This window comes from Pogona vitticeps, chromosome W, assembly GCF_051106095.1.
Source record: "Pogona vitticeps strain Pit_001003342236 chromosome W, PviZW2.1, whole genome shotgun sequence".
NCBI lineage: Eukaryota > Metazoa > Chordata > Lepidosauria > Squamata > Agamidae > Pogona > Pogona vitticeps.
In genome coordinates, this window is record NC_135798.1 from 2,054,916 (window position 1) to 2,079,169 (window position 24,254).

Genomic DNA, 24,254 nt, shown 5'->3' on the forward strand with positions numbered 1-24,254 from the left:
TTAGCAAGGAGCTGGGACAAAGTGACAGGAGCTCACTCCGTCACGTGGATTCGATCTTATGACTGCTGGTCTTCTGACCCTGCAGCACAGAGGCTTCGGCGGTTCATGCAAATCAGCTAATGAATATGAATGTGATGAGTGACATGGATGATAGCCAATTCTCCCTCCCCATAAGAAAAACCCATCCCAGACTTCCTGATGGCCCGCCTCCCAATTTAACCCCCATGCAAGGAGGAAGAGGAGGGCAGGGACAAAAACAAAGAGGCGCCTCCCCCCCACAAGATCTTTGTGCAGAGCAGACTGAGCTGATTCTAAGATCTCTGGGGTTGGCGGGGGGGAGGCTGTTTTTTTAAAAAATGTATCTCTCTGCAACCCCTTTTTACCCCTTAATCCACCACCTTGCAAAAAAAAAACACCCTTCAACAACGCATCTCGTCTTCGCCCTTTAATAGTTCTACATTTTGCTGTTTTTCCGGAAAGGAAGGAGGGGCGGGGGAGGCCCCACAAGAAAGCGGGGGGGAGTAAGGAGGAGCAGAAGGGGCAGAACCTCGAAGGGGGGCAGAAAAAGGAGAGAAACACGTGTGTCTTTATCTCTTCCACCACCACCCCCGTTCTGCCAAATCCTTCCACACTCTCCTCCTGGGGGGGGGAAATATATATATAACCCGACGGGTGTCCTTTGCTTTCTGTTGGCTGGATCTGGAGGGGCCAAAGGAGGAGGTCTGGGCAAGGGCTGCCCCTCTGGGCAGCCTTCTTGGAGGAGGAGGAGACCCTTCCCTCCCTCGGAGGACAGAAGGGCCAGGAAGCCTTTCTGGCCTGAATCTGACCCACGTCCCCCCTCCCGAGAGAGGAAGAGGAGGAGGAGGAGGCCGCGAATAGCCATGAACTCCTCTTATTAAATCTGACATATGGGTTAAAACAATTGTGTTTTCCTGCAATCAAGACCTGCTAGTCCAAGGAGGGGGAGAAGGAAGGGGGGAGGAGACGAGAAAGCCTCCCCACTGAAGGAAGGGAGGGAGGCACCCCCCAAGACTCTCTCTGCACGTTTAAGCCTTGCAGAAGGGCTGGCTGTGTTACTCTGTGCAAGTGACACACGCGTGCGTGCATGCGCACAAACACTCTTCCCAGTGTAAGAATCAGGCAGCCCCTCTTGCCAAGGGCTCTCCTGTCACCATTGCTCTGGTTGGGAAGAGCGGGGGGGATCAACGGTCAGGGTTCAGGTCAGGGCCTGTTTCGCGTGCCGGGAACTTCCCTCCCTTGCAGGGGCAGCAGCAGCAGCCTTGGCTGTCATAGAAATGAAATATCATCATCATCATCATCCACATCCCTCCCTCCTGGCCGATCCTCTATCTTCTCCCTACTCCAAGCCCCATTTCTCTGTGGACCCCTCCTATCCCCCCCACCTCCCAACCAAGCGCCACTAAGCTACCCCCGTCTCCAAGGAGATTTAGGGCAGCCGGAGATAGAGAGATTCCAGAAATTCAGTCAGTCCTTATGTGGCTAAGATAAGCCCAAATTCCAGCCAGGCCCTGCACTGAATCTCTTTCCTCAAGTCCATCCCCTTTGTTAAGAAAAAGCAAGAAACACAGACAATCCATGAGTTAACATTCAAGTAAAATCTGGGCTCTATGTGGAAGCAAAATATTCGTGGCCAATTAGTTAGGCTAGTTTGTACAAGAGACCAATGCATGCCATCTTAAACATTATTGCTTTTATTAAGAAATATAGTTCTAAACAGAATTCAGATTATAGCAAAGTAATTCAGTAAGTAACATTTCCATCTCAAGTCAGATAGACCACCCCACAAACTCCAGCTAAGAAAAATAACACAAGAAAAACATACTAAGCTAGAATAATGCATAGGCGTTGTCTTTCTTACGTATCCAGTGTCTCCATAGTCCATCAGGAAAGGTTAGATCCAGTTGTATCCAAAAGTCCATGTTGGCCAATAGGCTCCATTCAAAAGTTATAATCCATTTTGGGAAAACTGCATGTCTCTCTCTTCTCCTCCTGTCTTTCTCAGTCAAACTCCATTTTACAACTCTTCCCCCTCCTTCTTCCTCCTCAGGATGACCAATTAGGAACAAGCAACAAGTATCTTGTCCCGCCTAACTTTCCCATGGGAGTTTTGCAGGTGCAAGGGTTTGTTATGACTACAAATTCCTCAGCTCTCCAGCAACTCTTAGCAACTAGATAAGACGGAGAACTATGCAGTTGAAAACAGCATGTAAAATTTCCTTACTACAGACACAGACCTAAAATCAATATGGACGCTATAAAGACAATCTTATGACTACAAAACCCATTCTAACAAACACAGAAATAGCTTTAAAAACACATATTACAGGGGGTTCTTCTCTCTCTCTCTCTCTCATTGTGTCCGGGCAGAATCAATAAATTTTAGTCTCCATCCTGGAGGGAAGGGAGGGGGAGAGAACGTAGAGCTATGAAAGTGGTAGAGGAGTGGAAAAGGAGGGGCTGCTCCCAGCGTTGTCACAGCATTGTCATGCAATGCCATGCCTACTGCTATATTATATGGCAGATCTAATGCAGTTCCCTATTCTGAAAGGCACCAGCCATATGAACCGGGGGTGCTGGAAACCCTTGTTTTTTGCACTGCCCACTTCACTCAATCAGCCGACCAAGGTTAATAGCCCCAATTTTATTAAAGCTGGAAAGGAGGTCAGATCTGGATACAATTCACTCTATGCTGACGGCCGAAATGACTGACACAGTAGAAAGAGTCGCAGACTTCCTTGATTCTATTGTTAGAAGACGAACCGTTGTCCTTCTAAGGATGTCTAACACTTTCCTCCCCTCTTGATGCCTACATATGTAGTCACCGAATGAACCACCATGACTATGTCCAATTTTTACTTGTGCCAATAAAGGTTTTAGCTATCTACAGTGGTGTCTAACTTAGCGATGTTAATTCGTTCCAAAAAATCGCTGCTAAACGAAAACATCGCTAAGCGAAATAAAAAAGCCCATAGAAACGCATTAAAACATGATTAATGCGTTCCTATGAGCTTAAAACTCACCTTTAAGCGAAGATCCTCCATAGCGCTGCCATATCTGGTGCCTCTAAAGCGAGGAATCCATCCCAAAAAACAGCAGGTGGCCATTTTGTTTACCCAGTGGCCATTTTGAAACCGCTGATCAGCTGTGTGAAAATGGGGGCTTTGCGATGATCGCTTCCCTGCGATCATCGCAAAGCGAAAATACCCCATAGGGACCATCGCAAAGCGATCGCTTTTGTGATTGCAAAAAATACGCCACAAAGTGATTTCATCGCTAAAGCGAGCGATCGCTATGTGAGGCACCACTGTATCTTATTATTTATTAATTATTATTTATTCCTTAAATTTATACCCCACCCATCTAGACCCAAGTTTACTCTATCTATCTATCATACCTTCTTTGAGGCCGGATGGAGACAGGACTCTTAGCTCTGTCCACTATGTAAACAAAAACTATTGTTCTCCTAGAAAAAATTCATTAACAAAATATATAAGGACAGTATACTCTTGCCTAGTGGATTTAGAAACAGGCCTCTGTGAAGGTGTAAAAAGTAGAAGTGTGCCGTCCACAGAAATCAGAATGAAAGACAATGACAACGAAAAGAAACAACGAGCTAGCAATGAAAACAGGAAAGAAGAGGGAAAGGAGGAGACAGGAGAGCAGGGGGAAGGGAAGTTAGAGGTGTGCTTAGCTGAAGGGGAGTGGGAGGAGTCAGAAGTGACAGTTGGGGAGGAATATAGAGATGAGGAGGGGGTCGTATGGTTCAGTTCAGTAGTGAAGGCTTATGAGGAGAGAAAAAGAGAGGAAAGAAGGAGAGCATTCGAGAAAGTCAGATTTCAAGGATTAGTGAGAGACTTTCCGAATCTAAAAGTGGGCGGTTTATTGCCCAACCCTCCTGATCCTCGAGGAGTACCTCAGAAAATAACGGTGAGAGAGTGGGATGTGATCGTGGCCCCTAGGGAAAGTGAATTACAAAGGGCAAGGGAGAACACAACATCATCATTCCCAGAAGGCCCTGATGAAAAAGGCTGGGTCCGCCACAGATGTTGTGGGACGATTTGTGCAGTGAGGAGTCTCCCAAGCCCTCAACTGGCGCCCAAGGAACCGTATGGGGAGCCACATCACTAAACCAATGGGACATTAACCAAAGTTTAAATCTTGTTAAAGAACGCACGTTGTTGTTGTTGGAACCTTTGTTATCATTTGAAGATGTCCTGGTGGAAGTTGGAGAAAGTAAAAGTTCTGATGTTAAGTTTTTGAAAACGCGTCCGTTGTCATTTAGTGCCAAAATGGAGGGATCGCCTGAGGGAAATAACAAGCCTTTCCACAGCCTCCCTGTAAGGACAGACCGGGTGTGGTGAGGGAACACAAATGGGGCGTTGAGATCTGGAAGTGGGACCGGGCCATCATGGTTCAAAAGGCTCCATTGAAGGGAGTCTCGACCAGGTGGAAATGAAAGAACCTGCCCGGGAAATAAAGTGCTGGAGAGAGTTAATGGAGCCTCCATGACACGGGGCTGGAGTCGATGATCCAGAGGGTCCCTTCCTGCTCAGCAGTTCTAAGAGGACAGGTAGACGCCAGAAGCGGCATCTCGCACCAGTGAAGTTATGATTTCTAACGCACCTCTCTAGTGGAAAACGAGGTTAGTTTCAGGATTTCTGAGGGCTCTGGAAGAAACCTGAGGCATTTTGGGATATTTAATGAAACCGGAATGATTGCTAGGTAATCCGTAATCAAATCTCCAGAGTTAGCCTTACAAATCACTTTACGGAAGGGCTCAGGGAAATCTACTTTATACACCTTTTACAAGCTATGTGTTAGACGGCCAGAATATCACACTAGAGGAAAAATTACCAAAAAAACCTTCAGGCAGCCAAAGGAACAAAAGCTCCATTAATGTATTTATTGAGGAGGGAGAACCTTTCATAGATATTGAGGAGAAGCAAAGCTAATATCAGCCTCTGAGGCTCTTACATTTGGGGGCATCGAGAGCCAGGATGAAATGTGAACATTTTAAGAGCATGTTTTGAACCTCTTATATCCCACGTCTGCAATGGGACAGAGAGTGGGGTGAGAGGAGGGAGTAAGTAGTGGGAATGGCTATTGCATTGTGTATGTACTAGACATTTTTTTAAAAAATAAAGTTACCTGGAGAGATGTTGTTCCCAGAAATCTCCAGCAGGAGGTCCTCGCACAGAGATCTCAAGCCTCGATCCAGAAGATCCCACGCTCTGTTGGGGTCAATACGGGGTCACCTCCTCAAAGGCCACTGGAAGCGGGAAGGAGAAAAGAGTCTTACTAGGTGGAAAAGGTCCCACAACGTCCCACCTTTGTTTAAAAGGTTTGAAAATAACAGGCATACTCCGAAGTTCAGCTTCAGTAACGTGAATCACCTGTCCAATTTTCTGACAAAGAGGACAGCTGCGACAATTACGTCTGGCTGATTTTGACACACTGGGCCAGTAGAAAGGAGTAGTAATTCTATTCAAGGTCCTTTGGAGGCGAAGGTGGCCAGAAAAAGCAGCAGCGTGGGCTAAAGCGAAAAACCTTTTCTCGGTAAGGCTTTGGCACTGTGTCCAGGGAGGCAGGAGCTCCTCGTAAGAAAGTCCCTGACCAACCTTGACATACCCACCCACAAATACCCACACTGATGGGGTGGGGCATCGCCGCCGCCGCCTCCTGGATGCCCCCCTCCCACCTGAAAGGGAATCCAAAAGGCTTCCCAGCCAAGCATTGGCAAAGGAAGGCCTGGGGGAGTCACCCGGAGACTTGCTGCCTCTCGTTCCCTTTGGAACCCCCCCCCCCAAGGAAAGAAGGAAAGCAAAAAAGGAAAAGGGAGGTCTCTATGAACAGGAGAAACAGATTCCCTGCACGCTCACACACACACATGCATGGAGGAGAACCTTGCGAAGCTTCCTGCCTCCAAGGTTGGTATTTTGACCCTCCCTCTCTCTCCCTCCCCATAAATCATCCCTGTAAAAACTACATATGAAGAAAGACGTGCTCTGTTTAAATGTCTTTATCATTACAGGGGCATGGTCGATTTTCATTCGGTAACATCCCTCTAAAACTGCAGATGGAAGGCAGTTAAATCTAGCTCCTGAAAAGGCCTGCCGGTATTTTGGGATGGTTAGGTTTTCCAGGTAGTTCGCTCTTTGGTGGAATTTGACATTTAGACCAAAGTTCACGGGTGAAATGTTTTTCCGGACATTGTAAACACCTTTTCTTGGTAAGGCTTTGGGACGACAAGCTGATGCTTTTGTTCCAAATCCAAACGGGATTCCTGGGCAAATGCCCTGAACGAAAGTCCCTTTGCAGCCCGAGACGACCTGAGAGGTTTCACTGGGGAGGAAGGCAAACCAGGTCCCTTTGAGTCTGCAGAAAGGGATCACTTTTCTGCGCCCAACAGAAACATCTGAGGAAAATGACCTGACTCAGAGGCAGAAACCTCTGCCTGAGCAGACAGCACTCCCTCCCCCCACCCCACCCCCACTTTCCGAGTTTACAACCTCAGGGTTAATTAATTTTTCATCAGGCTCCGGCTGCCCATCAGTCCCTTCACCATGTTTTGAAGGCAAGGAGCTCAACTTCTCCAGCTCAACAATTTTCCTGTTTTTAAACTTTCTGTGCAGCCTTTAGGCCTTTGATTTCTTTGTCATGCCGAGGCAACCAGGCTAAGCAAACATACCTGTTTCTTCCTTCAGAATTTAGGAATTCTCATTGGTAGCCCCCTTTTCTCCTGGTCAGAGGTCCTAAGGCTGCCCAGAATGTTAAAAACAGTTGTATGGGTTTTAAAAGGCAAACGGACAGAGTGTGTGGAAACGCTGGTTTAAAAAAGAAGAAATAGCACCTCCCACACAAAAGGGCCACAGAGCAGACGGGCGTTGGAGAAATCAGCTTTCCGGAGGTTGGCCTCCCTTTCCTTCATCCGGCCTAAAGGCTGACAGAATCAGGCAGCGACTCGGGTTCAGAAATGAATGACCATGGCTTCCTTTTAGCTACAGAAATCGTCCCATCAGAATGCAGAAGGAACAACTCTGGTGACATGGAGTGGTATCTCTTCCCCAGAATAGCCTCGTTCTCTCATTTCTCCCCCCCAAACGTGCTAGCCGGTTGCAGAAAGAGTCACCCCCTGAAACGCATCAACTCTCACAGGCGCCGAAGCCTGGCAGACCCCGAGGGAGGTGGAAAGAACTCCCCCCCCCCAACACGAAAAGGCTTGTTTCAAAGAGCCTTTCCTGCCACGTCTCGCCCGCCCGGTTCCTCATCTGTCCAGTCATGATCTCAACTCCTTCCCATCTCCCAGGCTGGACACTGCCTTGGCCCCCCCACCGGATGCTGAGCCTCTCCACCCACCGCCTGGGATCGGGGCCCCAGAGGCCCTTCCTTCCTTCGTTCGCCTTGGCTTCTTTGTGCCTTTGTTGGAGGGGACCCAGAAGAAGGGAAAGGCCAGCCTTGACCGAAGGGAGGGAGGGTGTGTGGGTGTGTTTGGGGGGGGGGGGGAGATTTGCCATCTGGGTTCCCTTTCCCTTTTTTTGGGAAATGACTCCCTCTCTGTCTCTGCCCCCCCTCCACATATGCAACGTCCTGGTCTCCCTCCCTCCCTCCCTCTCTCCTCCCCCCAGGAGATCAGCCCCCTAACCTGCAAACCTCATTTCTGGTACCCCACCATCACCCCCTTGCTCCCCGCCTTTTGCAGCCCCCCTTTGTCCTCCTCCTCCTTCCAACCTCATCAGGCTCGCTTCCCCCCCAAAGACTTGCAGGCTTAAAAATAACTTTTCAATCGGAGGGGGGGAATGTTCAGGTCGGGTTTCCCCCCCTTCCCTTGGGGGTCCCTTGAGGTTTCGGCTGGAGTTGGGGGTGGGGAGAGAGCCAGGCCCCTTTCTCACCTTCCCCTTTGAAACCCACCGGGAGAAGGTGTGATTTTTTGGTGGGGGGGGGTATTGACATGCAGGAAAACCTGGGACTGACCCCCACCCCCATAGCTGCCTTGCTCGGAGGGGGATCTGGACTCCTCTTCCCCCCCAAAGCAGCCCTCCTCCCTCCCCTCAAGACAGACACCCCCCTCCCGCCACGCAGAAGAAGCAAAAGGCCTCGAGGGGGGGGGTTGGTCACTATTTCCCCTCAGGAGGGGAACTGAGGCGAGCGGGGGGGGGGGGAGAGGCTCTCCCTCCCCTTTGAAGGCTCCCCGTTTGAAGCCTCCTCTGAAAAGGCGCTTTCTTTGCCAAGGGAGGGATTTTTCTGCCCTCACCTTTAACGTTTGATTTTTCTATATATAATAATATATGGGCTGAAAGGAGGGGCGTCGAACTAACTCCGCCCCAAATATATACAGTATAGAGAGAGCGGGGGGGGGGGATATTCTGCCCAGAGAGAGAAGCCCATAAGCATGTGGTGGAGGTGGGGGGGGGAGACGGGGGGGGGGAAAGACGGGGGGGGGGGAAGAGCGCGCCTTTTTGGCCTTCCTGGCAGAGCCGGAGGGATGCCCTTTCGGTAAAACGGAGCGGAGCCATTAATTCACACTGAGGTTGTAAACTCGGAAAGAGAGACGGGTGGAGGGTGGGGGGGGGCCGTTCTCGTTACTCCTCAAACCTTCTCTCGCACACAGGCCAACCCCCCCACCATTTTGCCCAGAGAGAGCTTCTTTCTTTCTGAGTGGAAGCGCTGGTTTAAAAAAAAAACGGGGGGGTTTGAGGGGGGTGAGACCCGGGCCCCAGAGGTCCCCCTCCTCCCCTCTGAATCCCCCCTCCGCCTCCCTCTCGAGGAGACCCAGAGGGGGGGAAAGCATTGCCTTGGCTTCCACTGGATAAACAGGGCTCTCTCAGCCTGGAGGCGCTCAGCCAGGGAGAGTCCCTGCCCCCCGGGAGGGGGGGCACCCACAACCTGGGGGTGGGGGTGGGGTCCCCTCCTCCTCCGCCGCCTCCTCCTCCTCCTCCTCCTCCGCCTGACAGGCTCTACCTTGAAGGGTCGTTTTAAGCCTCCCGCTCCTCCTAGAAAAAACCCCTTGCCCGCGATCCTGAAACCTGTTGGGGAAAGCTCAGCCCCCCCCCACCCCCATCCTCTCGTGGACCGGGGGGGGGCTGCTTACCATAAAGGCCACTAAAACTCCCCCAACCGCCTTCCTGAGGGGAGACGTTCTGGCCGCCTTCTCTACTGCGCACGCGCCACGGCGCCCCTCCCACTGGCTAACCCACGCCCCCTTTGTGGGGGGAAGAGGAGCGCATGCGCGGGAGGGATTGTGAGCCGAGCAGCCAGGGAGGGGATATCGCGCGTGCGCAGAGACGAGCGGTGGGTGGGGGGCTTGGAGGGCAGCCTGTCAGTCACTCGACGGGGAAGAAAGGGGGTGAGGGGGAAATGGTTTTTTTTTGCCCAGCCAGCCCTCCAGGCTTCTGCCTTCCAGAGGGAGGGGCTTCCGCTCGGAGACAGGTGACGCGAAAGGAGCAGGAGGAGGAGCGAGCTCTCATTGGGCCTCCATTGTACTCTGGGCGGAGCCAGAATCTCTCCCCTGACCGTCGCTGGGTTGCCGGGCAACCCCCTTCATGGACGGCATAATAACGCAGGGGGACGCTGAATTGCTTGAGCCCAGCAACGGGTGACACGCAGGAGGACCGCGTTCTCATTGGGTCCCCATTGTTCTTCCCTGGGCGGAGCCAGAGGCTGCAGACGGACTCGGAGTGGGGCGGGGGAGGGGCTGTGGCGCCTGCGCAGTGGAGAAGGCGGCCAGAACGTCTCGCCTCAGGAAGGCGGTTGGGCGAGTTTTAGTAACCGCTCATTTTTGAAAAATTCCTCCCTCAGGGGAGAGAGAGAGAAAGAGAAAGAAACGGGGGGGGGGGGAATGCGCTGTTGTTCTCCGTGGGGTTCAGGGGTTCACTCGTGCCCGCCTCTTACCTGTGTGTCCTCCTGTCCACACCCTGCCCTTCTAAAGGCTTCCGTGACAGGCAGAAGTTCAACAGGGCGGGGCTTTTCCTCCGGTCCCAACCGTCTCCTCTTTCCCCACACGTTTGAATGGGGCAAGAGAACAAATCCCTCTCCCCCAGGGACGAGGCTGGGTGGAAGAGTTGTGGTACGAAGGAGACGTGGGCCAGCCCTGGGCTTTGGGGGGGGGCATTGACATCTCGGAGTTTGGGGGAAAAGCCCCCCCCCAGAAAGGAGGCCAGGAGTGGAGAGGGAACTCACTGTGGAGAAGGACCAGTGACTCCAGTCAAACTGGACCAGGTTTTTTGGGGGGGGGTGGGGGTTCTTTCCCAATGACTTGGGGTCAACTACCCACCCAAACCTCTCCCCTTTTTCTGAGGGAAAAAAAAGCTTATTTTTAAATAGGGACTCCAAACTCTGTACCAAAGATTCAGACTTGAACTTTAGCCAACGTCCTTGGAGGAGGCCTTTCCTCCCATAAAAAGGGGGCCCCTTCCCCCCCCCGATCTCTGCAAAGAGGCCAGGAATTCTGGCAAGGGGTCTTCGGTGGGGAAGAAGAGAAGGTGGTGGGATTGACGGCAAGGAAAGGTGCAGGAGGTGAGAAATAACAGGTGACCATTAGCCACTCAATTCTTTTTTTTCAATTCTTTGGGAAAGAGAGGAAAGAGGAGCAGAAAGGCATGGCAAGCATTTGCAAATTAACAGACTCTTTTTAAAAATTAAATCTTATTTTATACAAAAAACACAGGAAAAAAACAAATACATAACATCAAAAATACAAAAACATACATGTAATAGTGCTTATTATAAACTAAATTCTAACGTGCACCCCATACCCACGGGACTCTATTTACTATAATTATTTTTTTAATTTTTTTTTACATATTACCTCTCCAAAATTGTATTGAGTATTCTTTAGAGGCTTTCCCCCTTCCTGTCACTAACACAAATTCCACAAATTTACCCCAAATATCATATAAATTGTTACAACTTATTTCCCCTCTTTTTATTTTAATTTCCATAGTCAATTTATCATTTAATGCTATGTCCCATACTTCACAATACCAGTCTTCAATTTTAATATCATTCTTGTCTTCCAAAATCTAGCTATTAATATTCTAGCACCTGTCATAAAATTAGTGGTTAATTCTTTCGACTGATGGTCCAAATCTGTGTTATCAAAAATTGACAATAAAGCAATTTTGGCATTAAAATCAATATCTTTACCAAATATATCACACATTTCTTTAAAAATCAATTCCCAAAATTTCTTAACCATTTTACATTCCCACCACATATGAAAATATGTATCAATTTCCTCATCACATTTCCAACATGCTTTGGGGTATGTTGGATTTATTATATTCAATTTTACAGGAGTCAAATACCACCTTAGACAATTTTTTTAAAAAAATTCCTTTATTCTTGTTGACATTAATCTTAACGCTCTCATCCTCCACATTTTTGTCCAATCCTCTATTTTAATTTCTGTTTTTAAATCATTTTCCCAAATTAATTTTAAACCTTCTATTTCCCATTCTTTTTCCTCTTGTTCCAAAATTATATTATATATTTTACTTACTATTCCTTTCAACATTGTATCTTGCATATCTTCATGTGATGACAGAAATCGTTCGTACTTAGTAAGTTCTCTACATTTACCATTAGTTTTCAACCAATCCTTTATAATAATGCAAATTAACAGACTCAGGAGCTTTCTAGGAAAATATTCTGCTCCATTCAAAATGGTGCCACTCATGCCAAGCTCAGGCCATGAGAGGAAAGGACACGGGCACTTCCTGGTGAGTGACGCCCAGCATTGTTTAGTCCTCCATTTCAGCCACATCGAATTAGGAGACAAACTGGAATCTGCATCTGCTTTTCCAAAGATTAGTCACATGCTGCCACTGTATGCAATTCAAATATTGAAAGTCCTTGCTCATTAGAAGATTCACAATGTAAGAACATTATGGCAATTAACAAAATGATCACCTATCATTAGGGACTTCTGTATGGGTTCCCCAGTATTGATTTTCAAGAGCTTCCTCAGATCAATTTCACTTCCACCTACAGCATTTTTAGCAAAATGGTGCTGGATTCCCATTTGGGCAGCTAGGTTTTCTTTCTGTCCTTGTTGCTTAGGGTAGCTAAAGAAAGAAAAAAAGCAACGGATGGTGACCTCGTGATTCCAGACAGCCCTTTTCACCCTCTTCCTAAACTTGATCTCCTACCTTTACCTGGACTACAAGTGTTTCCTGTGGGAAAATCCCTGAAATGAGGTTCCTGGTACGTTGCAAGCCCTTGGCAAATCCATTCATGCATGTGTTGATCATGTGCAACTTTTAGGTCAAAAGGGTACCCTGGGGAAAAGGTCCCTGGACAGGTGGACTGAACTGGCCTAGATGTAAGGCCTGTGAACTAGATTCCTGACCAGCCTGTGGAATGGCGCTTTGTCTTGTTTCATACACAGCACAATTGACTGTTTCCTGTTGGCAAAAAGGGCTGAGGATTCCGTCCAGTCTAGACGTTTTAATGATGGAACAAGCAAAAACAAAACATCACTGCTGGGGGTGGAGAACCCAGCCCACCTGTGGCTCCCAAATCTTTTTGCCCGGATTCTGCCTCAATCTCAGTCGGAAGGGACTGGCCCCACAGGGTCTCCCAAGTTTCTCTGTACATCTCTGTCGTTCTCTCCTTTGAGACTCTCTTAGGTGGCTTTCTATATGTTTGTCTTTTCACCCCTTCTCTGAACAAATTCTTGGTACTTTGAATTCCACCCATTCCTCCATCCAGGGCCGTCTTCTATTATTTCCACTAAACCCTCTTCCTTTTCGATTCTTTCCTCCTGCACCCAACAAACTTCTTCCTCCTCCACCTTTGAACTAACTTCCCTCCTCCTTTCATTTCCTTCATATCTGTTTCCTTTCCCACCAAAAGGATGCACTCCGGTGTTTGTGACTCTAAATGCAGCTCCTGGAACTCTCCCACAAGATTTGTCCATTCTTTCTCAGTCTTTCTGCTGTTAGAGACAGACAGTAAACACTGTGGAGTGCCTTTGGAGGTACTCCCAGCCTCACACACCTCTCTAGTGGAAAAAGATTTGAGTTTCAGGATTTCTGAGGCCTCTGGAAGAAACCTGAGGCATTTTGGGATATTTAATGAAACCGGAATGATTGCTAGGCAATCCATAATCAAATCTCCAGAGTTAGCCTTACAAATCACTTTATGGAAGGGCTCAGGCAAATCTACTTTATACACCTGTGAGTAGAAAATTGCTGAGAGTTTGACTTCTTCACCAAAGGGAAAAAGGGAGTAAGGGGCCATTTGTGCATAGCTTGTAAATTAATTTCCAGAGCTGAGTGATGAGAGTTTAACTCCTTCGCTAAGGAGTGTGTGTGTTATAATTAAATTCCTGAGTAGCCTGAGCCGATAAGATATAGCTGACTTAGGGTAAAAAGAAAATGCAGACTCCGTAAAAGCGAGGCTGTTCAGTAGAAATAGAATGTTTTGCAACTTAATGAAATTGTAGTAAGTTTGTGAGCCGTAACGGACTGCCCGGACGGACAGCCTATATAATGTGTACTCTTCCTTTGTTCCCCAGAGAAACCAACGCCCTGCATGGCTTGGCTTGCTTTCTCTCCGCTTTCTGCAGCAGCGAATAATAAATAGCCTCCACTTTGTAGCCTTCGTGTCTCTGTCCATTTCTGTTGGGGGGAATTCATAAGGGTCTTGAATTCCGATTAACAGATTGGTGTCAGAAGTGGGATAATAGAAGCCCCTTTTGGGGTCAGGCTCAAGTCCGTTGAGGCTGTGGACAACGGCGGCAGCCTTGCGGAGAACCGGAGGGCCCCCGTCTTGTTTTCGACGGCCGTTTCCCACCTGGCGTCCCGGCTACACAGTCTCAAGAACTCACAGTGAGACACGAACGTGAGGAGGACGGGTGAGACAGCGCCTGGGTAATCGTGGTATTGAAATATTGAACTGTGGTTATTGGGGCGGGCGTTGTCAGAGTGATTATGAATGAGTGATTGAGCCTGCAGTTCTTCGTGGTGACCGTTGGAAGTTCCGGCGCCCGGAGTCAGGCTGCGTGTTTGAAGTCTGAAACCTTTTTTTGTGTGTCTGTGTTGAAAGGACCCCTTACCTTTCACAAACCTCCCTGATCCCTTTGTGTTTTGTCTTCCCGCAGGATGGGCAATCAGACGTCTAAGGGTAAGAAACGGTCCAGTGGGGGCCAAAAGGAAAAGGGGGATTCCATTGGGGACGCCCAGACTTGTCGAGGGAAAGATGAGTTAGGAATCCCGGGGAACAGTCCGTTGGTGAGACTGCTCCTCCATTGGGAACAGGTAAAGGTGCAAGATTTTGAAACCCCGGGTGAGATGGTTAGGATGTGCACAGAGGTTTGGCCACAGCTTGACATCGACCCAAGGTGGCCAAAATTCGGGTCATGCATGTTTGAAGATATTAAAAGAGTGGATGATGAGTATGTAAAACATCCCCCGCGTTCCGCGTATGTGGATTCGTCGATGTGGTTTGTCATAAAAACTTGTGGTGGGGTTCGATTGGCCGTAAGAAGAACCCTAGTAGAAGAAAAGCTTCAGGGCAGCGAGATGTCGAAGTTCAACCCCCTTGAGTTTTTGAGTCAGCCTCCACTGACCGCCCCACCCTTAGCGCCAGCCCAAGGTCCTTTAGATCCCCCTCCAAGATACGAGGATCAGGATGATGGGACGGTTGGTGAACGTCGGGAGGGTGGAGAGAGAGGGTTAGGCGATGAAGAAGAACGACTATCCGAGGCCAGTACAGTCGCTTACCCGAGTCCCTCAAGGGCACTTGCACCCTCTTTCAAAGGGGTAGAAGATAGGATAGATAGGCCGAATAAAGAGCTAAGAGAATTACTCAAAGATCAGGAAAGGTGGGGATCGGCCAGCACTCAAAAGAAAAATCCTGAAGCTGAAGGGGGAGGGGGTGCTACTAAAATGTTACCCCTTCGACAGGTCCCTATGGGGGACGGAATTGGCTACGTGGAGGTTCCCCTGACTAGCACGGACCTAAGAATAATTAAACAACAGCTACCCCAATTGAGTGAGGACCCCTTGGGATTTGTTCAAGGAATGGGAGATGCCTTAGGGCTGTCTGTTTATACCCCGTCGGAATTCTTGCATATTTCCCAACAATTGGCTGGGGTAACATATACCAACCAAGCCTTGATCAAGGCTCGGCAACTGTGGAAGGACGGAAATGGGCAGCGGACAGACGCTGAAGCAACAGCCGCGTTCCATGAGCGGACCCCTGTGGATTGGAATATCCAGACGCTAGAAGGAAGGGAAAAATGTGACGAATTTAGGAAATATATGTTATTGGCATTTGAGAATATAATTCCTAAAAATATAAGCGTCACCAAAGCATTTGGGCAACCTCAGGGCAAAGATGAGAGCCCTGTATATTTGGAAAGGTTACGGAAAAACATGCGACAATATACCGGGCTAGACCCAGACCAACCCACCAATGAACAAATCTTAAAGCTCCAGTTTGTAGCTGGAAGTTGCCCTGACATTAAAATAAAGCTACAAAAGTTTGATGGTATGCTGGTAAAGCCCATAGGGGAACTATTAACGGAAGCTCAGAGAGTGATGCTGAGGCGAAAGGATGAGAAAGAGAAAAAGAAGGTGAAATTGATGGTCCAAACGGTCAACCAAGTGTTGACCCAGAAGGAACAGGGAAGGAATTCCTCCAGACCACCATGGTCTGGACAAGGACAAGGTGGCTGGAGAGGCAGTAGGGCTAGAGGAAGAGGAGGATATGGAAATCAGGGAGACAGGCAGGCAAACTGGGGAGCTCAGGGAAGAGGGGCAAGCCAACAGGGGCAGAGGAGACCCTGCCCCGGGATGTCTGCGCGGCCTGTGGCCAGTCCGGCCACTGGAAGAGAGAATGCCCACAGAGGAAAGGGAAGGAAACTGAGGAACTTGTACGCATGGCAGCATGGACAACTGATGCATGATTTTTTGTGGACCCCCGAGTCAGGAATAAATTTGTTAGGACGGGACTTAATGGGAAAAATGGGCCTAGTGATCACTTTAAAGGACCAAGTGTGTAAGGTTACCTTAGCAGCTCTCCGGGAGGCAGATGAACGAGAAGTAAATTCAATAGTGTGGGCCAAGCCAGGTAATCCAGGTAATCCACCCCGTGAAAATGAATTTAAAAACCGAAGTGCCCGTGTATCGTCCTCAGTATCCCATCCGGCCCGAAGCTGAGGAAGGTCTTAGGCCAGTAGTGAAAGAGTTATTGGATGACGGTCTAATAGAACCCAGTGATTCCCCTTATTGCACCCCCATCCTGCCAGTAAGAAAACCAAACGGGACTTGGAGAATGGTGCAGGATTTGAGGGAAGTGAACAAAGTGGTTATCCCCAGGGCCCCCATTGTCCCAGATCCACATACCATATTGAAAAGGATCCCTGATTCGCACACCTGGTATACTGTAATTGATTTAAAATCAGCGTCCTTTTGTGTGCCGGTTGATCCAGTATCCCGGCCGATATTTGCATTCCAATGGCCACACCCAGATACAGGAAAACTCATGAGGTGGCAGTGGCGAGTCCTCGCGCAAGGTTATGTAGAATCTCCAACGATTTTTGGGGAAATCCTGGAAGAAATACTCCAAAACTGGGCACCACCTCCTGGAGTGTTGCTTACCCAATATGTGGATGATCTGTTATTGAGCGCATCAGAAGGAAAGTTGGTAAGGAAAGCTAGCGTTGGTTTGCTCAATTTCCTAGGGCAACAAGGCCTTAGAGTGTCAAAGGAGAAACTTCAGTTTTGTGAGGCAGAAGTAAAGTATCTGTGATTGATATTGAAAGGAGGGAAGAAGTACATTAACCCCAAGAGAACTGAAGGCATCCAAGCCCTGGAAATGCCCAAAACCAAGAGACAACTGCGAAGCCTATTGGGGACACTAAATTTCTGTAGACAATGGATAGAGGGATTTTCAGAGTTAGTTCAACCATTCTTGAAGAAATTAACAGGGGATCAACCGGAGGTGTTGGTCCTAGAAAGGCCTGATAATCAGCTATTGGAAAAACTGAAGAGAATTTTGGCCTCAGCCCCAGCACTAGGTCTATCAGACCCCAAGAAGCCGAGTCACCTGTTTGTCACCATAGGAAGTGGTGTGGCGAAGGGGGTATTGGCCCAAAAGAAGGCTGGGAGATACCAAGCGATTGGGTATTTTTCTAAGCATCTGGACCCGGTGGTCCTGGGGTGGCCAGCTTGCTTGCAAGCCTGTGCCACTGCCGCCTCAATGGTAAAGGTGGTGCGCAAATTATACCCCTTTGAGGTAATCATACTCCATTCACCACACCAGCTTAGGACAATCTTGACTCATACAGCAAGGCGGTGGATGACCGACAGTAGACTTATGCAGATAGAAGCTATTTTGTTAGAAAAACCAGATCTACTGTTGACCACCACCGATCATTGCAGTCCGGCCAAGGGCCTTTCAGAAAAAGTTTGTTTGGAATTCAAAGGAGAACATGACTGCGTGGCAGTTACAGACCTCCAAACCAAGTACAGAGAAGACTTACAGGAAGAACCTATTGAGGGAGGTAGAAACCTGTATACGGATGGGTCCTCCAGGGTGATGGATGGAAAAAGGAAAACTGGGTATGCAATAGTGGAGGACGGAGGGTTGGAAGTGGAATTGGGCCCCCTCCCTCCCGGTATGTCAGCACAGACAGCTGAGCTATATGCAGTAAAAAGGGCCCTAGAGATTTCAAAAGATGAGACGGTAAATATTTGGATGGATTCAAAATATACTAGCGGAGTGGCACATGTATATGGAAAACTGTGGTGTGAAAGAGGATTGTTAACTTCACAAGGGAAGAACCTAGCCCATCATAAGCTTATAGCGGAAACTTTAGAGGCTCTCAGTCTTCCCGCCCAGGTGGCCATAATACATGTGGCGGGCCATCAGAAGGGAAACAGCCCTGAAGCAGTAGGGAATAGGTTGGCAGATGAACTGGCAAAAAAGGCAGCCGATAAAGAACTGCAAACAGCTTTACAGGCAGTACTAATTCCGCTAGGGCAAGAACCGGCACCCCCTTATAGATACAACCAGAAGGAGTTGGAACTAGTGGAGCAGCAAGGAGCAGTAATGAAAAACGGAGTGTTAACTTTGAAGGATGGCAGACAGTGGCTCCCCAAAGGGGTTGTAAGAGAAGTGTTGAAAGCCCTACATGAGGGGGGGCATTGGGGAACTAAAGCCATGACTAGTGCATTCTCACAGCGATATGTGGGGAAGAAAGTCTGGTCTCACGCAAACACCATCTTAGCACACTGCATTCCATGTCAACGAGTTAACAAGAATAACCCAAGAAACAGCGAGGGGGGGGAAACCTTTGGCAGTTCACCCATTCGAAAACATTCAGTGTGATTTTATCGACATGCCAAGAATGGGAACCTTGAAACACTGTTTGGTCATTACGGACCAACTTACAGGATGGGTAGAGGCATACCCTACTTCTAGAGCAACAGCAAATGTTGTCTGCAAGTTAATATTGGAACAAATTATCCCTAGATATGGGATTATAGGGTCCATAGATAGCGATAGGGGGTCCCACTTCACCCAAAAGGTACTGCAACAGGTGATGGAGACATTGGGGATCAAGTGGAAATTACATACCCCCTGGCACCTGCAAAGTTCAGGAAAAACGGAAAGAATGAATCAAAGTCTAAAGAATCAGGTTATAAAACTAATGCAGCAAACTCAGTTGTCCTGGACGAGGGTGTTGCCTCTGGCCTTGTATTCTCTCAGAACTAAGCCTAGCCAAGTAACTGGGTTATCTCCCTTCGAAAGTTTGTATGGGATGAGCATATGGGATGTAAGTCCTAGGAGAATAGACCCTAATTTGGATATGTTCAAAGATGCTTTTATTAGAAAACACTTGCTGGCACTATTCTCCATTTTATTAACCAACAGAGAGAAAGGCATTTCTACCCAAAGGACACCCCTGGAGACCCCGGTGCATTCATTCCAACCCGGTGACTGGGCCTACATTAAAGCATGGAAAACTGAACCGTTAACTCCCAAGTGGTCTGGACCATATCAGATACTGTTGACAACAGAGACTGCCATCCGAACTGAGGAAGCTGGTTGGACGCACCACACTAGGGCAAAACACTCTGCAAATCCCGAAGGACAGTGGGAAGTTGTGGCATCGGGAGAGAGACTAAAATTGGTGTTAAAAAGAAAAGTGTAACCTATTATGCCTTTGAGAAAAATCTGTGACAAACCATGTCCTTTCTTTGAGATCCAGCTGACACGTAGATCATTAAGCAGGGACGTGGATGAGTGGGATGTGGGTTTAGATGTTGACACTAATATAGGTTGGGTTGTGTTTTTGGGATTTTCCATCAAGAACGAGGCTGTGCTGGTAGAAACAGGACCTAAAGGAGCTGTAAAGGGGTTTGTTCACAAGGAGGTGGAGAGCTTGTGGGACCCCCGCTGGTGGCACACTAAATTTTGCAGAGGCTGCCCATTAACCACAAAACGAGTCCCTGAGTATTTGGAACCTGAATTAGAGGAAGGGGAAGAAACTGATTCCCACCGTGGTAAGAGCAATAGTGGATTCGACTCAGATAGTGAGGACCCCGAAGAATACTTTGAAAACCCTAATCCTTTCTACCCCTGGTGGCACCCTAAACAGTGGGAATGATATAAGAAACTTGAGAGATCCCCTGCTTGGACTAGACCCATTTGAACCCCTTGTCTATTGTACTGTCATTTTTGCCCTTTCAACTGGTGTGCCCGACTTAGCAAATTTGACGAGGACCCTGACACTAGGTGGTACGTATAATACACGGGATATCAAACTGGACTGTGGGTGGAGAGCTTGTGGGCTGTAGACGCCGAGGCAGCAAGTTATTGGTGGAAACCGTGCGAAACAGAACCTGCAGGAGCAGTGACCATCCCCAGAGGATGGATCCGCAACGCATCTTCGGTGCACCACGAGACGTGCTGGAAGTGTCGGAAGGTAAGCCCTTGCTGTCCACCCGAGCCCGATCCAGCCGAAGAGGATTGGAATCCTCTGTACCATTACCTGTGAGGGCCGTGCCCCTAGTGTCATGGAGAGGTATCATTGGAAGACTGGTCGGGAGAACCAAGGGAAAGGGTAAACTAATCCCCATCATAATCACATTGTTAGGTGTTATTACCCAGGTTAGTGGAGCTACCTGCCCGTGCATCACACAAACCCGGCAAGGAAGAAAGGAGACACAGACTCTTGAGTATAAATCAGCCTACCAGTGTCTCGGGAATATCAAAGAGTGCAGCTTTAACAATATAAATTACAAGGTGTGCTACGAAAAGGACAAACCTCCTATTTGCTATGACCCCACAAAAGAGCCAGAAAGGATATGGATAGAGATGAGGGCAGGGAAATCAGGATATGGAAGCATCATTGACAGGCAAATGCGCAAGTCTAATGGCCCGGTTTCTCTAACATTTGATGCCTGCAAACTGTTGTCCTATGATTATTGGGGAAATTGTGGGAACCTGGGCTGGGAAAGAACCTACCAAAATAATGATAAGTACATTGGGTATGGAGTCCCACAACAGAGGGTAAGGGCTTGGAGTTGTAACAAGGAACAATATTACTTGTCCCATTGGTCATGTGTAGTGTGGGCTACTTGGCCTGGAAAGTTTGACCCCTCAGCTGTACTTAAAAGGGGGAAAGGGTCTAATTCTTGTAAACAAGGGGAGTGTAATCCGGTTAACTTCACCATATTGAAACCAAAGGAATGGGATACAAAGGATCTATGGTCTAAAGTTTTTGGATTGCGGATCAATGGGAAAGGAAAGGACCCAGGGGGATATTTTATATTAAAACAAGTCAGAGAAGGCATAGTAGGAGAGGATATGAGAACTTATACGACATTTTGGAAAGAGTTGGAATCTGATCCCTGGGAACAATCCGTCACCACAAAAAGAATAAATTTGTTCGTAGAGTTGGCCCAGACAGTAGCCACTACCATGAACGTCTCTAATTGTTACATCTGTGGGGGGACTCTGACAGGGGACCAATGGCCTTGGGAGGTCATAGGATGGAATCAGACAGCCCCCTATAACACATCAACATATCCAACTCATAAAGTATCCTATAGATGGGAGTTAGCAAGTGAGTTGATAGGAGAAAGCTGTGTTCAACGAACAGAACAAGATATGGAATACCCTTCGTTTCTCGGGGATTCTACATGTAAATTCATCAAAGTATTTAATGGGAGTAGGGTTAGTACATGGGGAAACTCTACTCTGGGGTTTGATTTAAGGAACCCCTGGGAAAATTTAACTGAGGTGGCAAAGATCATTTGGCACAATGGTACAGTTCTAGATGGCGGGGTTGCACCTGCCGGTTTGTATTGGGTTTGTGGGACCATGGCCTACTCTCATTTGAGGACAGATTGGACAGGGACTTGTTACTTGGGACATCTGCGACCCTCATTTTTCATGATTCCCCTGTCCAGGGGAATGAGACTAGGACAACCTGCTCAAAACCAAAGGAAGAAGAGAGAGTTGAAAATAGGCTCATGGAAAGATGATGAATGGCCGCCTGAAAGAATCATAGCATATTATGACCCAGCATCCTGGGCCCAGGATGGTTCCTATGGATATAGGACCCCTATCTATTTACTAAATAGGCTCATTAGACTGCAAGCCGTGGTAGAACTCCTCACTCGAGAGAATGAATTGGCTCTGGAGGTGTTAGCCAAACAAAACATAAAGATTAAAAATGCTATCTATCAAAATCGACTGGCACTCGATTACCTTCTGGTGACAGATGGCGGGGTTTGTGGAAAGTTCAATCTTACCAACTGTTGTTACCTGTCTGTCATGGGTTTGGAGGGAAAGTTCCATCCTATGGGGAGTGGAAGGCGGGACATCAGGAGGAGGGGCTGTACTGTATATATATGTGAAGCCTGTGTGGTGAAGGGAGACGCTGGGATGTGAAGAAGCAGCAGCTGGGAAGAAGAAGCTGGTGTGGGAGTCTGTGTGTCAGACAGGGTACTACTGTGTGTCAGAGTACCAACCTGATAGGTTCAGGTGTCTGTTGGTTAGCCAGAACTGATAGGTTCAGGGTCTGTGCTTCAAGTTAAGGGTTCTGTGTGAACCAAACTGTATGCATGTATGAATGAGAATAAGCCACGTTACTTTATCTTATTCACCTGATTATTTTATTTTGCCTGTGTGTTGTTTTAAATAAACCTTATTCTTTTATTTGTTTGAAAATCCATCCCTGGTCTGTGTGACTTCTTACAGGGAATGGTTGGTGGCAGCTTAGTTAACGTGTGGCAGATCCCAGTAGGTCTGGGTTTGTCACACTTACCAACTGTTGCCTTGAGATAGGAGATACTCAAGAGGTGATTGCAGAGATTACTGGCCGAATGAGAGAACTAGCCAATGTACCAGTCCAAACTTGGACTGGGATATTAGATTCAACAGGCTGGCTGGGGGGGGATCTTTAACAATTGGAAACAAGCCTTATTCTTTCTCTGCATGATACTGCTTGGCATGATGCTCCTACCTTGTCTCATTCCTCTAGTCCGCAATATGATAAACTCTGTGGTGCAGGCAGCTATGCCTAAAACTGTGCCAATGATGGTGATTAGAGCCCCGGAAGTACAATACAAGATACTCCCCATCCAGGAGGGAGAGTCAGGTGAATAAGTCAAAATTAGTAAGAAAAGAAAAAGGGGGAATTGTGAGTAGAAAATTGCTGAGAGTTTGACTTCTTCACTAAAGGGAAAAAGGGAGTAAGGGGCCATTTGTGCATAGCTTGTAAATTAATTTCCAGAGCTGAGTGATGAGAGTTTAACTCCTTCGCTAAGGAGTGTGTGTGTTATAATTAAATTCCTGAGTAGCCTGAGCCGATAAGATATAGCTGACTTAGGGTAAAAAGAAAATGCAGACTCCGTAAAAGCGAGGCTGTTCAGTAGAAATAGAATGTTTTGCAACTTAATGAAATTGTAGTAAGTTTGTGAGCCGTAACAGACCGCCTGGACGGACAGCCTATATAATGTGTACTCTTCCTTTGTTCCCCAGAGAAACCAACGCCTTGCATGGCTTGGCTTGCTTTCTCTCCGCTTTCTGCAGCAGCGAATAATAAATAGCCTCCACTTTGTAGCCTTCGTGTCTCTGTCCATTTCTGTTGGGGGGAATTCATAAGGGTCTTGAATTCCGATTAACACACCTTTTATAGGCTATGTGTTAGATGGCCAGAGGAAAAATTAACAAAAATTAACAAAAATACAAACACACACAGCTTATGAGACGTCCTGGTCTCCCTCCCTCCTCGCCCCCCCGCCGTAGCCCACCTCCTGCCCAGATCCGATGGGGGAAGATCCTCGGAGCCCCATAGAGGTGGGTGGGAAGGAGAGGGAGAGAGGAGTGGGGCAACCTTTGGGGCTTCTGCTTCCTGTTAGAGCAGCGCCTCTTTTGCCTTCATAGCTCTAGGTTCCTCTCTTTCCCCCCACCTGCTTTCTCCCCCCCAAAAAAAGAGAGAGAGAGAGAGAAGGGGGATGTTCTCTTCCTTTTACATTCCTTCCTGACAGGGAAAAGTTCAACAGGGGATGATGAAAACAAAGGAGAACACCACCACCATTTCTTTCTCTAGGATGATCAAAGTCTTAATTTAGCTCGTGACTCCTCATGAGGGATTTTTCTCACACTTTCTTTGAAGCTCAGAGGACAGAAGCTCTCCTCAAAAGGGATGTGTTTTGGCGAAGGAAAGGGAGAATTCTTCCATTCTTCCTACTTGAAAGAATTTATCTCATAGATCTGAACAAAAGTTCAACTTCTGTGTCTTCAAATTCAATTTTCCCCCCCACTGGGACTCCTTGGTCTCTGTGGCAAAATGGCATTACATGCAGGCCGTTTGAAGCCTCTGAGGGGATTTGCCCGAGGTTTCCCTTCAGGAGCGAGAGGGGCTTCTTTGCCAAGGGAGGGATTTTTCTGCCCTCACCGTTAATGTTTGATTTTGCATATACTTGTACTGAAAGGAGAGAGAGAGAGAGAGAGAGAGAGAGAGAGAGAGAGAGAGAAGGGGGATGTTCTCTACATTCCTTCCTGACAGGGAAAAGTTCAACAGGGATAATGAAAAGGACACCACCACCACCATCTCCTCTTTCCCTAGGAAAGAACAAGGTCTTAATTAAGATCATTACTCCTCAAACCTTCTCTCACACTTTCTTCCAAGCTTAGAGGACAGAAGTTCCCCTCAAAATGGATGGGTTTTCAGGATTATCTCATAAATCTGAGCAACAGTTCAACTTCTG

General features: G+C 47.9%; 1 protein-coding gene across 1 annotated transcript in view; it reads right to left on the minus strand.

Annotated features, from left to right (window-relative positions):
* The window catches only part of LOC144584981 (uncharacterized), a 464,602-nt gene that overhangs the window by 20,901 nt on the left and 419,447 nt on the right, over positions 1-24,254 (minus strand). Inside the window, 1 exon segment of the mRNA XM_078382381.1 lies at positions 5,170-5,290. The gene's annotated coding sequence lies outside the window, so the exon portion shown is untranslated.